Here is a 14,287-nt window from a genome sequence, read left to right as displayed (position 1 = left end):
TTTTTTTTTTTGTTTTTCTCTTAATTGGGCACTTTCATTCTCAAAACACCCGGAAGCTCCCGGCAGCCCTTGCGAGAGCAGCTGATGTGGAGTGGGCGTTACTGCGGTGAGGGCGATCACACCCCTGCCCCTCGCCTTGAAAAAGCCTCTGGGAGGGCAGGGACGTGTCGCTGCCCACCAGGCGCTGCAAGGGGCAATCGGCTTGTGCCGCGGGTGAGTAACACCCAGGCTGTGCTGCAGCAGTGGGTGTGGTAACTCGTGCACTAGGGTGTAGAAGTTGTCACCTTCTGCTAGTTAGACTCTCTCACCTATTGCCACTGTCTCATACTGTTGTCGACCATGGTCTTGACCAGAAAGAGAGCTTGTCTGAAGAAGACTGTAGTAACTCAGACAGACTGTCTGCTCCGAACTGTGGCTGTTCAGGTCTCTGGCTGCAGGGAGTGCCAGAGCCTGCTGGTGCCAGATGACGATGGCCAGCATCTCACCTGTCTGAGGTGTGAGCAGGTGCAAGATCTGCTCTACATGGTTGCGAAGCTTGAGGAGATTGAGATGCTGAGGACCATCAGGGAGTGTGAAAAGGAAATTGACTGGTGGAGTAACTCCCTGGCGTGCCACTCAGAGAGGCTCCAGGGGGATAACCTCCAAAAGGTGATGAACCCCTTGCCCTGTTGGGCAGAGGGAGAAGACCTGAGACAGCTCCTGCCCTGTTGCTGTCAGGCAGAGGTAGGGGACAGAAAATATGACGAGGGTTGGAAGTGACTTCCACTTTGGGGCCGTGGGCAATCCCCCTCCCTACCTGCTTTGCTTCCCCAGGTGCTCCTCTGTAATAGGTTTGAGGCCCTGGATCTTGAAGAGGTGAGGATGTGGTGCAAGGCCCATGTATGAGGTCACATAGGAAGAGGCAGTTGACCCTATGCCTCAAGACCGCTTCAGATAAGAAAGAAGGGTAATTGTAGTAGGCAATTCCCTTCTGAGAGGGATGGAGGGCCCAATCTGCAGAGTTGACCCTCATCATAGGGAAGCGTACAGTCTACCTGCAGCCTGGATCAGGGACATCACCAGAATGCTCCCCAACCTGGTGCACCTGGTGGACTACTACCCACTGCTGATCTTTCAGACAGATGGGGAGGAAGCTGCATCTGCAGTCTGAGGGGAATGAAAAAGATTTCAAGTCCTTGGGACAGATGGTAAAAGTCTGGTGCTCAAGTGATTTTTCTCTTCCCTCCTCCCAGTTTTGGGTGTTGATATGGGAGGGAATAGAAAAATTCAGTCTGTAAACAATTGGCTACAGGACTGGTGCTACAGGCAGGGCTTTGGGTTCTTTGATAACAGCTGATTTTACAAGCCACCAGTCCAAACAGTGATACATGGGAAAGGTTTATCTCACAGGGGCAAAAGGATTCTGGGACAGGCATTAGCAGGGCTCATTTGGAGAGCTTTAAACTAGACTCGAGGGGGGATGGGGTTGTAGCTGGACTTGTATCAGTAGGGCATCACTTGAGAGATCATGAAGGCTGGGAGGCCTCCCATACCCCTGGGGTGAAATCGATGTGCTCAGCTCGCTCTCCGAAATGCCTGTACACCAATGTGTGCAGCATGGGGAATAAGCAGGAGGAGTTTGAAACCTAGTGGTATGACCTAGTGGTAATTACAAAGACATGGTGGACAGCACACATGACTGGAATGTGGTCATGGATGGCTATGTAGCCTCATCTAGGTGTTCCTGCTCCGGCAGGGGGATTGGGCTAGATGATCTTTCGAGGTCCCTTCCAATCCCTAACATTCTATGATTCTGTGAAAAAAACCCACAAAAAATAGCTAACCCAAAAGTGAAATCCAATGATCACACAAACATGTAATAGCTTTTGTAATTATTAAGACTTGGGGTCAAAATATCACATGTAAACGTGTGTAAAACCCAAGTTCCTCCTCAGTTCTATGGAAGAAAGTGTATAACATTTAAAAGAACTACTGATACTGTGCTCTCGAATAGAAAGGAAGCTGAAACCAAATGATTACTTAATCAGATTGAGGCATTTTGAGACAGAATTGGAAAGATGAGGTCCCAAAATTATTAGGCAGGGTCATAAACGAAATAGGTAATAATTGTGTGTTTGTAGTGAGGTTACTAAGAATGCACTGGTTAGATATTCAATAGAGAGAAGATGACTGACATCATCCCAGATAATACGAGAAATACATATTTCTACAGACCTTCAGTGGTACAGGAAAACTCCAGACAGGTAGCTGAGAACACAGGCAGCTAAGAAGATATAAAATCGCAATCTAGAGAAGGAAAAAGAAGACACAATGACTGTATTTCAAATGAGATAAAAAGTAGAAACTAAGAAATTACAGAGTAGACAATGTAACTTATGTTACCAAAGTAATTTGTAATGAAGAAATGAAATTTTATCAAACATCCAGAAAAAAACAGGGAAAGAAGTAACAGTGAAAAAGGATTTGCAAGGAAAAAAGTTTTAATCCAGTCTAAGTTATACATATATCAAGATAAGAGGGCTCATGGATAGAAGAAGAATAGTGAATATTGTAACTTTATCTTATTCTTAAGATACAGGAGCTCTTATGTTTTTAATAAGGCTTTGGATACTGGCTCACAGGTCATTCCTATTTGCAGCTGTGGAAATCTGGCTGGACAGAAACTTTCGTAAATTACTGGAACACAGACTGGAAACATGCAGATACATTGAATAGGCTTTTGCTGGGATATGTTGTCATTAATGATCTGGAAAATGGAACAGAAAATATGCTGATTAAACTTGCAGACCAAGTGAACTGGGTTTGGTGAGGGTAGAACTGCAAGTGCAACTGAGGACAGGAGTGCAGCTCAAAACTTGACCTATTGGAGAATTGATCTAAAGAAATAACATATGGTGTAAGAAAAGGTATGAAACTCTACCTTAAAAAAAAAAAAAAAAAGATCGAATGTACAAATACAGAACAAGAAACAGTTGATCAAATACCTTTTAGAATAGGCTCTAGGGTTTGTATAAAACAAGCTTAGCATGAGTTAACAATGACATGATACTGAAAATTAGCTGAATACCATACTGCAGTGTAACCCAGGAATATTGTGGAGGATGTGGAATATTCCTCTTGCTTTGTTAAGCTGGCATGTAGTTCTGGCTGCAGTGTTGTGTTCAATATGATCACAGCTCTTCAGGTGACAAGTGGAGCATCTACAATAGAGGAATAAGAACAATTAGAAGTCTATGAACATAACTGTCAAAGAAAAGGGGAAAAGAGAAATTGCATAGTCTACAGAAAAAAAAACCAACACAAAACACTAAGGGGAGAACAGGATGCACCTGGAAATTTAAGAGAATTCTGTTAAAAACAAACAAACCCATGTTGGAAAGAGAAATAGAGTAGAAATCAAAGAAGAAAGATTCAGATTACATATTAAACAAAATTGATAGTAGTAAATGGTGGAATAGATTGTCAAGAGAGTTTGTGTTAGTGGAATAGGAAAGACAGATTTTTCTGAGGACTAACAAAGGTGCAGGGTTCCCTTGGGAAAGGAAATGTACTGATTGACCAGCAGAGGATCTGCTTAGCTGGCATTATTAGTTTGATTCCCCCAAAAAATTGTACTTAAGGAAAGAAACATTCTGCATTGCCTTAAAGGAGCAGCTGACTTCTGACATTCTATTAAACAGGAATATCAGACTAAGTTTGTATAATTCCCATTAGACTTGCTGGCTGGGGAGAGGGGAAGGGCTCTTGTTGCTGCCTGCAGGTGGGGACACCTCCAGCAGATGTGCCAGTGGGAGCGGGGGGTCTTGGGAACCCATGGGGGCAGACTGAGCTCTGGAACAAATGCAGCATCTGCAGCTTCTTGCCAGTGGGATTGTGATCCATGTACACAGTGGGAGCTGGTGTTAGTGTCATGGAACTGGATATTGAGCAGCAAAGAGTATATAGGTTTAGAGTATGTTGCCTATTTACTTCTGCTTACGGAATTAATGTTCTGTGAGTCAAATGTTCAGAATATGATCCAAGATTAACTGGATGTAAGCTAAAAAGTGTTCTTTAGTTGATTTTGGTGGACTTCAATTTAAAGGGATTAGATGTTTTGTTAGGTGTACTTTTTTTAAACCCTATAGACTTGAAAATGGTAAAAACAAACTTTTTTTAGATGAAATCCATGCTTTTGTTTTATTTTTGTGCATGATACTCTGTATGTAATAGATGATGTGATGATGGCTTTAGTTTTAGGTTTTGTCTAAATGTGTTTTTAAATGACAGGCCTACATGGAGAAAATAAAGTGTTTCAGAATGTTAGCTACAAATAAAAGTGTATATCACAATATTTATACGTCTGTAAAAAAAATCTATAAAAGGCAACATAGATACAGTTTTCCATCCATCATTGCAGCTTTGTTAAATCTAGGTACCCAAAGCTGTGCATTTCTAGAAATAGATTGTTAGATTTTTGAAGCCATTAGTACTTGATAAAATTACCTTGCAGAGCATTCTGAGGGTGTCTATGTGCTAAAGAATTTTGTGTATTTTGAGTCATTACATGCTGCTAAGAATAATACAATAACAGGCCCTTGAGACTGAAAACAAATACGGAAGAATGTTGGAAAGCAAGATGCACTATTCATATATTTCTTTCTGTAGTTGCATATAAATAGTGACAGATTCTAGAATAATAGCCAGTCTTCTGTGAGGCTGTGAATTTCACTCTTGCTATAATAATTTGTAAAAATTGCTGATAATAAAACTTCCGTTTCCTAGAAAAGGGACCTAGTGAAATTATATTTAATTTAAGAAAAAAACTTTGGATGTTGCTGAGATAATACGAAAATAATTATATTAAGAAAAATCAAAATACTTTAAAATTTTTGGTTTTATTTTTGTTGATAGTGGGTGCCGTTGCTGTCTTCCTCAGTAGTTGGATTCCTCCCCTGTCAAATGGGGAGAGTTGGGAATTGTGTTGTACGTAAGGGTTTGCTTTACCCCCAGGAGTTCCTGCAGTCCTTTCTCTCATTCACTTGGGGCTTTGCAATAGGATTTGACTTTGCACAGTTTAAAAGGGAGCTCGACAACAGAACAAAAGCTTCCATAAAAAGCATGCACAGCAGGTGGTGAAATAATGCTTGTACAACTATCAGTAATGTCAGCTTTGTTTGGCCTTTGAGACCATAATTGAGTAATTTCATTAACTCTGTTTTCCCTTTAATTAAAGCATCAAAACCTTGAAGTTTCTCTTGGAGGTTGTTTGGGAATTTCAGAGGGCTCAAGAAGTAGAATGCTTTAGTTGTGCTTATGCTTTCACTGGCAAATGTATACAGTGCTTACACCGCGTTATTTTTGAAGCATGCTGGGTGAAATACCACCAGATGGGATTCTGCTGGTAAAACGTCTCTGTGCAATTGTACTGCTGTTTTGAATGGTACCTCTTACCAAGGTGTCCCTTCTGTTAAAAGAAAGGGAAATTGCTGCACAAGACATACAGCAGTGCATGCTTGCCTGGGTACCTTTGTTGTGATGTTATTGTCGCAAAGTTCATTACACTTGAAAAACTAAATTCAACAGAAGTCTATTTGCAATTATAATTCTTCTGTTATTTAAGGTCAGTTTCATAATAAAAAGTTTGTAATGCAAAAGTTGGGAAGAGTTGCATAATAATTTTTGAACCCTAAATACATAGTTTTGGTTTCCAATACAACAAAGGAATGATCTAGTTAGGTATTTTGGGGTATTGATAAAATACATCTAAAATATTTAGTTAATTTTAATTGATATACAATTGTAAATTGAAGTGTTCAGAATGACAAACATATCTGAATTGGGGGAACAATCACCACTGTGTTTTTGAAGAAATATTCTTCCAGAAGAAATATTTACAAGACAAAATCCAGCAGCTGACTTACATTGGTGTTCAGGGGTGAGGTTGAAAGGAACTACTGCATCATCTTAAACAAGAAATAATAGATGGAATGAGGCCAAAGTTAACAATACTAATTGTTTTTTGTTTTTCCATTTTAATGTAGTTTGGCTTAAATTACTCATGTATGAAACTGGATCCCTTTCAAGTTACTGAAATGTGATTGAAATATGAAATAAGAATTTACACCCCTAAAATCTGGAAGGAAGGGCTCAGGTGCTCGCTAACTGTGGTATTTATATTTTAAATTAACTATTCAATATTAAATTATGGATTTTAGTGTTACAGTCTTTTTTCCAATATTTAAACAAAGTCTTTGCATATGTAAACATCACTTTAAGGAAAATGAAATTCAACATTAGCATTTAGTTTTCATGGTAACAAATCTCTCTAACATACCAGAAGTACCCTGGCAGGAACATGCACCACCTCACCATGTGCAGGGTTGTTTGTCTTGTGTATTCAAACTACTTCTGGGAGTAGAAAGTACTGTCTTAATTGTTTCTATTTGAATACAATGAAATGAAATGCTAAGGCTCTATTTCAAACAGTTTATGAATTAATAATCAGACTGTTTCCTCCAGAAAATTTAATTATTTTTCATTAGTGTCACATAGTATGAAGATAATGTTAATGGGTCACAGAACTTTTCATAATTGAATTTCCGGTTCAAATCTAGGCCTGGTAGGTTTGATCGTGATTTGATAGTTGTTGTAGAACCATGGATTTGTTGATCTTCTCTTACATGCAATGACCATAGTGAAATCTCTCAGCAGGGAGACTGAGGTCCGACAAAGTACTGAAGATTTATAATCTTCAGGAGAAACAGCACTGGGATGCAGAGAAGCTGTTAATGGCCTTTCGGTGTTATCCAAGAAAGATCCTCTGAGATTGCTGCCTTCCACCTCCGTTCATACTTTCTTTGTCCTTAACACCAGCTCATTTTATACAGATCACTGAACAATTGTCAAATGGTAACACCTTCACTCCCGTCAAGTTTTGCTTTCCTGAGGATGGGTTCCTTGGTGGAAGATTTCTGTTGGAAACTAATCTGTAATGATGTATATATGCATGGATTTTTTTTTTATGCCAGTGGAACAGAGAACTTCACAGACTGATGTTTAGACAATAAAGGTGGATCAAATCTGCTGTTGCTAAATGCAACCAGTTGTATAAAGCACAACTGCTCAACAGCGTACCTGAACAACAGGATATAATTGTGGATGCTTCTGTATTATATTGCAAAAGTATTTGGTTTTATATAAGTGCAGTTTAATGTCTTACTGTGGAGTTTGGCTGTGATCTCTCAGAGCTTTGTTCTGGGGGCAGAAATGTGCAATGTGTGTTTATGTGTATGTTGAGGGGTTGTGTGTTTGTGGTTTTTGGTTTTGCTGGGGGGGGGGATTAATTGAAATTGTTTCACATCTCACCTAAAATAATTCTTTTTTTCTCTTTCCTTTTGCTCTTCCTTTCTTCTCTGTAACAGCTACCCTTCTCTTTCCTACTTCTACTTTTTTTTTGTAAATATTCTAAATTCTTTTAACTAAGGTGCTGAATTAAGAAGTTATTTACATGAGTTTAAAAGTCTAGTATGGAATTCTGTTATTCAAAACAGGCCAGGGATAGCTGTATTACAATATACTCAGCAGGTGACTTCAGTTTCCATTTTTTTGGATACTTTGTAACATTTTTCTGTATTTATGTTTACAAGTTACCATCTTGTGTATATACAGTTCAGATAATGTGCTCTATGTTGTAAATCATCCAAAGCAGATCGGCCAATCAGACACTTAATTCACTACATATCTGAAGCTGCTTTTATTTTTGCAGGAATGTTTCACTTGCAGTAGAAAGCAATATCTACCCAATGTTTCTGTGGCACCTGTAAAGAAATTGTTCTCGTAAAGCAATACAGCAAAACCTGGGATCAGTTGCTGTGATTTAAATTTGTCGATCAATTTCCACAAATTTTGGTAGGTTAAAGAGTAAAAGAACAAATAAACAAGGAAAAATCCCTGCATGTGGTGTTTTAAATTTGGTCACATGTACCACTGGTGGTGGTTAACATGTGTATTCTTTGTGAACACTATATTTTCACACTTCTGATGTATACTGATTTTTTTTTTCTTTTGGTTTGAGTACTTAGCTCTTGTAGCTGATTTAGGAACAATGCATATAGCTATGACATTTCTCTCAGCTGTTTATATATGTTGTTTTTTTTTCATGCTCATTGCCTAAGAAAATGGCCATAAAAGGATGTTTGTATTAGTGAAAATATTAAAAATACTACTACTTCACTCTTAATGCAGAAATCATTCATATGCTGTATGGTATACATACCCTGGCTTGGACCCAGTGGAAAAATGATTAGAAAAAGAGCTGCACATATCCATGTTAATGTCATACTTAAGGAAAATACCGTAATTATGTGTTTCAGCATAGGGTTGGTGAATGTGAAGACATTACATTATCCTTGGTTTTGCTTTATTACAAACATGAAAAATAGTATTGAAGATAGAGATGGAATAGGAGAGATTTTTACTTTTAAAGATTATCCTTTGGTAAAAAGAACCCTCATTTTGAGTTTGGATACTCACTTGGAGTTTTTGATATACAGTCAACTGTTAAATGATTGTTTTTGTCCAAACAAATAGTAATTTGAAAGAGATATTCTCTTGAGTCCCAGCACATAAGGCTTTGGCAGCTTTTTCTTCTGCTGCTCCTGTTCTGTTGACTAAACTTCCCCTGTTCTGATCTCGACCCTCCACTGTCTCTTCTCTTTTGCAAAATCATAGTGTATGGCTAATTTTTTGCCTGCCACCAAAGCTTTGGACAACCATTGTACCTAGAATTCCTTTGATCTCAAAAATCCACCCAGGCTAAAATAGTTTTGGAAATAACAATGAAGAGGAGCTGAAAGGGCTTTGTTGGCACGATTGTTTATTTATAGAGCTTTGTTTTATTTTAATGGAACACAGCCTATTATGTACTAATTAAGTATTTTAGGAACTGTGTAAACACAAAGAATGAGAGGAGAAGGCAGATAGTATTTGGAAAATATTTAAGGTTAATTGGATATATCCTGTGTTGTGTTCTCTAACTCCTGTATTCTTGCTAAAAACACAACCAAACAAATTTACTTTAATGTATTCTAACCCTTGGTGCTACATTAACTGATTTTTTTCATCTGAGAATCATAGCAAGGAGCTCTTTATGGTCTGTGTGTAGTTTATGTCCATTTTTGTCAGGATACACACATCGTAAGCTTCCAGCCACCATCTGGTGATGTGTCCGATCAGGCAGCCACAGTGGCAGTGAAACGGGCTGTACATGCCAAAGCTGGTCTGAGGAGCTTGGCCCAAACGTGCCAATACCCGTGCGGGAGACTATTCTATTTAGCTAAATCAGCTACTCAGCGATGCATTAGATTGTCTTAAATTTTATATCTTCTGAAACAATCCTACTCTATTTCTTTAGAATACAAAGTTTGTTTTCTTAAATAATTTATGACTGTCAGAAAGGCTTTTAAGTTGGAGATTCGGAGCTATAAATATTGTTCCTAATATTACAAATCCTGTTTTTATTACTTTAAGAAATCTTTTTACTAATTGGATTCATTCATCATGAATTTCATGCCAGAAGTTACTGTAATAAAACTAATGAGAGGAAACAAGAGAAGGGTAACTTTTTTGTTTATCTTCCCAGCCAAATGTATTTGAATATGATTTAAGTATGTCATTGGATTGTTCTTGTCAATATATTAATGACACAGCTGAGATCTGGTTTTATTAGTGCTATCTTTCTGAGTCTGCATCAACTCTAATTTGCCACACAAGTATGTGCCACTGTTTTACTAATGATAGTTGATCTAATTGTAGTTTATCATCTTAATGTAATATAGCTGCACACCGCATACATGTAAGCCATTTACCAATGGCTTTTCAGGTTTCCAATTTTTTCTTCTCAAAATAGTATCTATACATTTAGCGGAAGTTAGTATCTAAAGATCTGCGAAGGTGTGTAGGTTCTTTGTCACAGAAGTTAGTAGGAGTAGATGCCTAAGTGCTTTTGAAAATTTAAGGCTCATATGCTGGGACTGGGTTGATATTATTGTATGATAATTTTTCTAAGCATGATAAAGAGTTAAACATCCAGCTTCTGTTCAAAGCCAGCTATCATTATATCATTATATAATTTTCTGGTAATCTAGTATCTTAATATTCAGTTAAACAGATCGAATAGTGTGTTGCCACTGACAAGGTTCTGATTTTCTGCCCCTGTTTTCTCTTTTCTGCTTTCTCCTTTAATTTTTTGCAGAGAAAAATGTTTTTCTTGTGGTTGTTTTCTGCCAGTTTATGTAAGTGAATGGGTTCACCCTGGGATCACAGCAATGCCATTCAGTGCCATGGGAGGTGAAGCTGTATTGGTGTGTGTGAGGACATGGGATTGTCTCTGGCTGTTAGATCAGTATGTTACATGAAATCTCATTTTTGTTTCCTGTTTGCGGTATAGTAGGTGAGAGTTTTTGGGGGAATTTAACTTTGTGATGATTCCTACAGAATCCTAAAAGCCTTTCTACATCTGAGACAGAATTCTGCTGAAGTTGTTGAGGAATATGTAAGCTGATTGAACCAATGATGAGAGTAGGTCTAGCTGTAAAGACACCTTCACACCTGTATGCTGCTTCTATAATTTTCTTCTGAGTGTTACATGTTCTGTCTGGTCCTTTTTAAATAATACAGTCAAGTTTACCTTGACTGGAGATTTTTTTGCTTGGAGAAAGCTGAAATTTGAGCTTTATGATAAAGACTACTAAATGAATTATTACATTTTACCTTTCTATTAAAGTGTTCATACAAGGTACAAATATGGAGACTGTAAATACCAGTGCAGAACCCATATTGGTTATATAGTGAGACTTTCTGTTCAGTGCCTTTGCTACAGATATTTGAACTGCTGCTCTTGGCTGTTACTTCAAAGGCTGCTGTTTTTTTTTTTTTGTGGTTGTTCCCACAACCCCCAGGGAATACCTAGGTAATTCTTTGCTGTTTTATTCCCATGTCTGTTATGCAGTGTATATATTTAACAGAAGGATTTTTCAACTCCAGTAAAAGGATAAATATACATTTAATTGTGGGAATGATAGAAACTGAGAGAGGAATTGTTTGTTTTAGTGAGTGTACCTGTTGTCTGAATGTACCTGTTGTTCTCCATAGTACAAAAAATGATCTCTGCAGTACCTTAAAAAATCACCAGTGTGATTGCAGTAAATTTGAGTCTGATCTGGAGGCAGAGTATTACAGAATTTCATCAGTTAAGGGCTGGAATTTGGAGACTTTATTAGGTTTTCCTTCAGGGCAAATACAAAAGAGGTCCAGAGGTACATTTTATGGCTGAAACATTACAGGCCTTTTATCGGATGTGCAGCAATGGCTGTGTTCACATAGAAAAGATCTTTAAAAACATATTAAATGTCTGTAGTAACTGCAGTTCCTTTGAGTAAAAATGGTATTGGGTTTTTTCCAGTGCCTGCAGACTGAAGGCAGAAGCAGAACAGAACTTGAAATGGTTTAAGGTATTGGTGTTACACCTGCAGGTAGAAATGAAAGATAAAAGAATGACATGACAGGTGAGGAAGACAAGGCAGTTCAATGAGCAAGATGACCGGATCTTTGTGGGGTTTGAAATAATTATTTTTCTCTTAACTTTGTATGCTGATAGGTTCTGTATGCTCTAAGGTGGATCTCTTTGGAGTGTCCACTCCTCAGCTTGTTTTTTCAGAGTAGTGTCTCACTCCCCTTATATCCAGACTGCCTTTTTGTTTTTCTAAACCTCTTTTTATCCAGAGTTTCTCTCTAGAAATGTCCTGTGAATTAGAACAGGCCGGTGCAACTTGTTATCAGACAAATTTTAAATTTTTCTGGGTAGTGTTGGGTTTTATCTTTCTCTCCATTACAGATTTTTTAAGCATTACAGTCAAAACCATGGCCAGTGAATTCTGTGGGCTTACACACTTGTATCTCATAACTGGCCATAGCACTACTCTCTGAGCCTGCAGAGGTATATTGATATATAACACTCTGAAAAATTAATAAAGCTAATGCCCACATTCTTCATGCTCATCTGTTGCTGTACCTACTGATGAATGAAATTTGACATCTCCAATAAAAGCTCTGAAACTGTTAAGTCAGTTCCCAAGTGCCTAGATTTAGAAAGAAATTGCAAGTTGTCTGTGGATGAGCAGTTGTGGAGAACAGTGGTCAGATATTCCCTCTGACTGTCAGAGTGGGTGGAACAGCTGCTGTGTATGAAGGAGTAGCTCTACATTTTGAAGAGGGAGACCAAAAAAGACAAATAGAATCCAGTTCAGTTTCAAAACTGAGTTGGTTTTGAGGGCCTAATGGTAATTAAAAGCAATACAAATTGTTACTTGCATTCTTACTAAGGATATATTATTTTGATTACAAAACCCCTCAGATCTATTGGGTAAACCCTTGCTGATTTTCAGAGTAAAACTCAGTTTAGGTCCCCATGCCATCTGTCCTAACTCACATAAACAAGTTAGTTTTATATTAAGAGCACATGGACTAGTAGGTTTCAAGAATTAAATAAAATCTTGTGGTTCTTTTATATCCCATATGAAAGAGCAGTATTTCAGTTTTGTAGCTTAGGAGTTGAGTGTTACAAAAATTAATTCCATTCTTTCATCTCCTTCTGTACTAAGAAACTGCCTCAGTGAGATTGTTCTAGAAATCTGTGGATATTTCTGAAGCTGTCTAAGTGACTCATGAAATGGAGAGCTAAAATAATACAGATAACTGAAAAGTGTATATGATTAGTACATTATAATTTGCCATACAAATCAATCTAAATAAGATTACTGATATGGTAAAGTCTGACATGAAGCCTTAAATGGAGAATCATCAAATGTTTTCAGATATGCTTTTTGTTTCCTCATAAGCTATTTAGCATTTTTATATGTGACTTGGGGGATGAGGGGAGGACTGGAGGAAAGCGAATGTCACTCCAGTCTTCAAAAAGGGCAGGAAGGAGGACCTGGGTAACTATAGACTGGTCAACCTCACCTCCATCCCTGGGAAAGTGATCTCAAGGCACATCAAGGATAAGAGGGTCATTAGGGGCAGTCAACATGGCTTCACCAAGGGGAAGTCATGCTTGACCAACCTCATTGACTTTTATGAGGACATAACAAGATGGATGGATGATGGCAGGGCGGTGGATGTGGTCTACCTTGACTTCAGTAAAGCATTTGACACAGTCTCCCACAGCATCCTTACAGCTAAACTGAGGGAGTATGGTCTGGATGACTGGGTAGTGAGGTGGACTGTGAACTGGCTGAAGGGAAGAAGCCAGAGAGTCATGGTCAATGGGGTGGAGTCTAGTTGGAGACCTGTATCTAGTGGAGTGCCCCAAGGGTCAGTACTAGGGCCTATATTATTCAATATATTCATCAATGATTTGGATGAGGGAGTAGAGTGTACTATCAACAAGTTTGCTGATGACAGCAAGCTGGGAGGAGTGGCTGACACGCCAGAAGGCTGTGCTGCCATCCAGCGAGACCTGGACAGGCTGGAGAGTTGAGCGGGGAAAAATTTAATGAAATATAACAAGGGAAAGTGTAGAGTCTTGCATCTGGGTAGGAACAACTGCAGGTTCCAGTATAAGCTGGGGAATGACCTATTAGAGAGCAGTGTAGGGGAAAGGGACCTGGGGGTCCTGGTGGACAGCAGGATGACCATGAGCCAGCACTGTGCCCTTGTGGCCAGGAAGGCCAATGGCATCCTGGGGTGTATTAGAAGGGGGGTGGTTAGTAGGTCGAGAGAGGTTCTCCTTCTCCTCTACTCTGCCCTGGTGAGACCACATCTGGAATATTGTGTCCAGTTCTGGGCCCCTCAGTTCCAGAAGGACGGGGAACTGCTGGAGAGAGTCCAGCGCAGGGCAACAAAGATGATGGAGTGGAGCATCTCCCTTATGAGGAAAGGCTGAGGGAGCTGGGTCTCTTTAGTTTGGAGAAGAGGAGACTGAGGGGTGACCTCATTCATGTTTACAAATATATAAAGGGAGAGTGTCACGAACATGGAGCCAGGCTCTTCTCGGTGACAACCAATGGTGGGACAAGGGGTAATGGGTTTAAACTGGAACACAAGAGGTTCCACTTAAACTTGAGAAGAAACTTCTTCTCAGTGAGGGTAACAGACACTGGAACAGGCTGCCCAGGGAGGTTGTGGAGTCTCCTACTCTGGAGATGTTCAAATCCCGCCTGGACGCCTTCCTGTGTAACCTCATCTGGGTGTTCCTGCTCCGGCAGGGGGATTGGACTAGATGATCTTTCGAGGTCCCTTCCAATCC

Source organism: Streptopelia decaocto (assembly GCF_964273445.1).
Source record: "Streptopelia decaocto genome assembly, chromosome: 6".
Lineage (NCBI taxonomy): Eukaryota > Metazoa > Chordata > Aves > Columbiformes > Columbidae > Streptopelia > Streptopelia decaocto.
The sequence above is the reverse complement of the archived record's forward strand: the minus strand, read 5'-3'. Positions refer to the sequence as shown.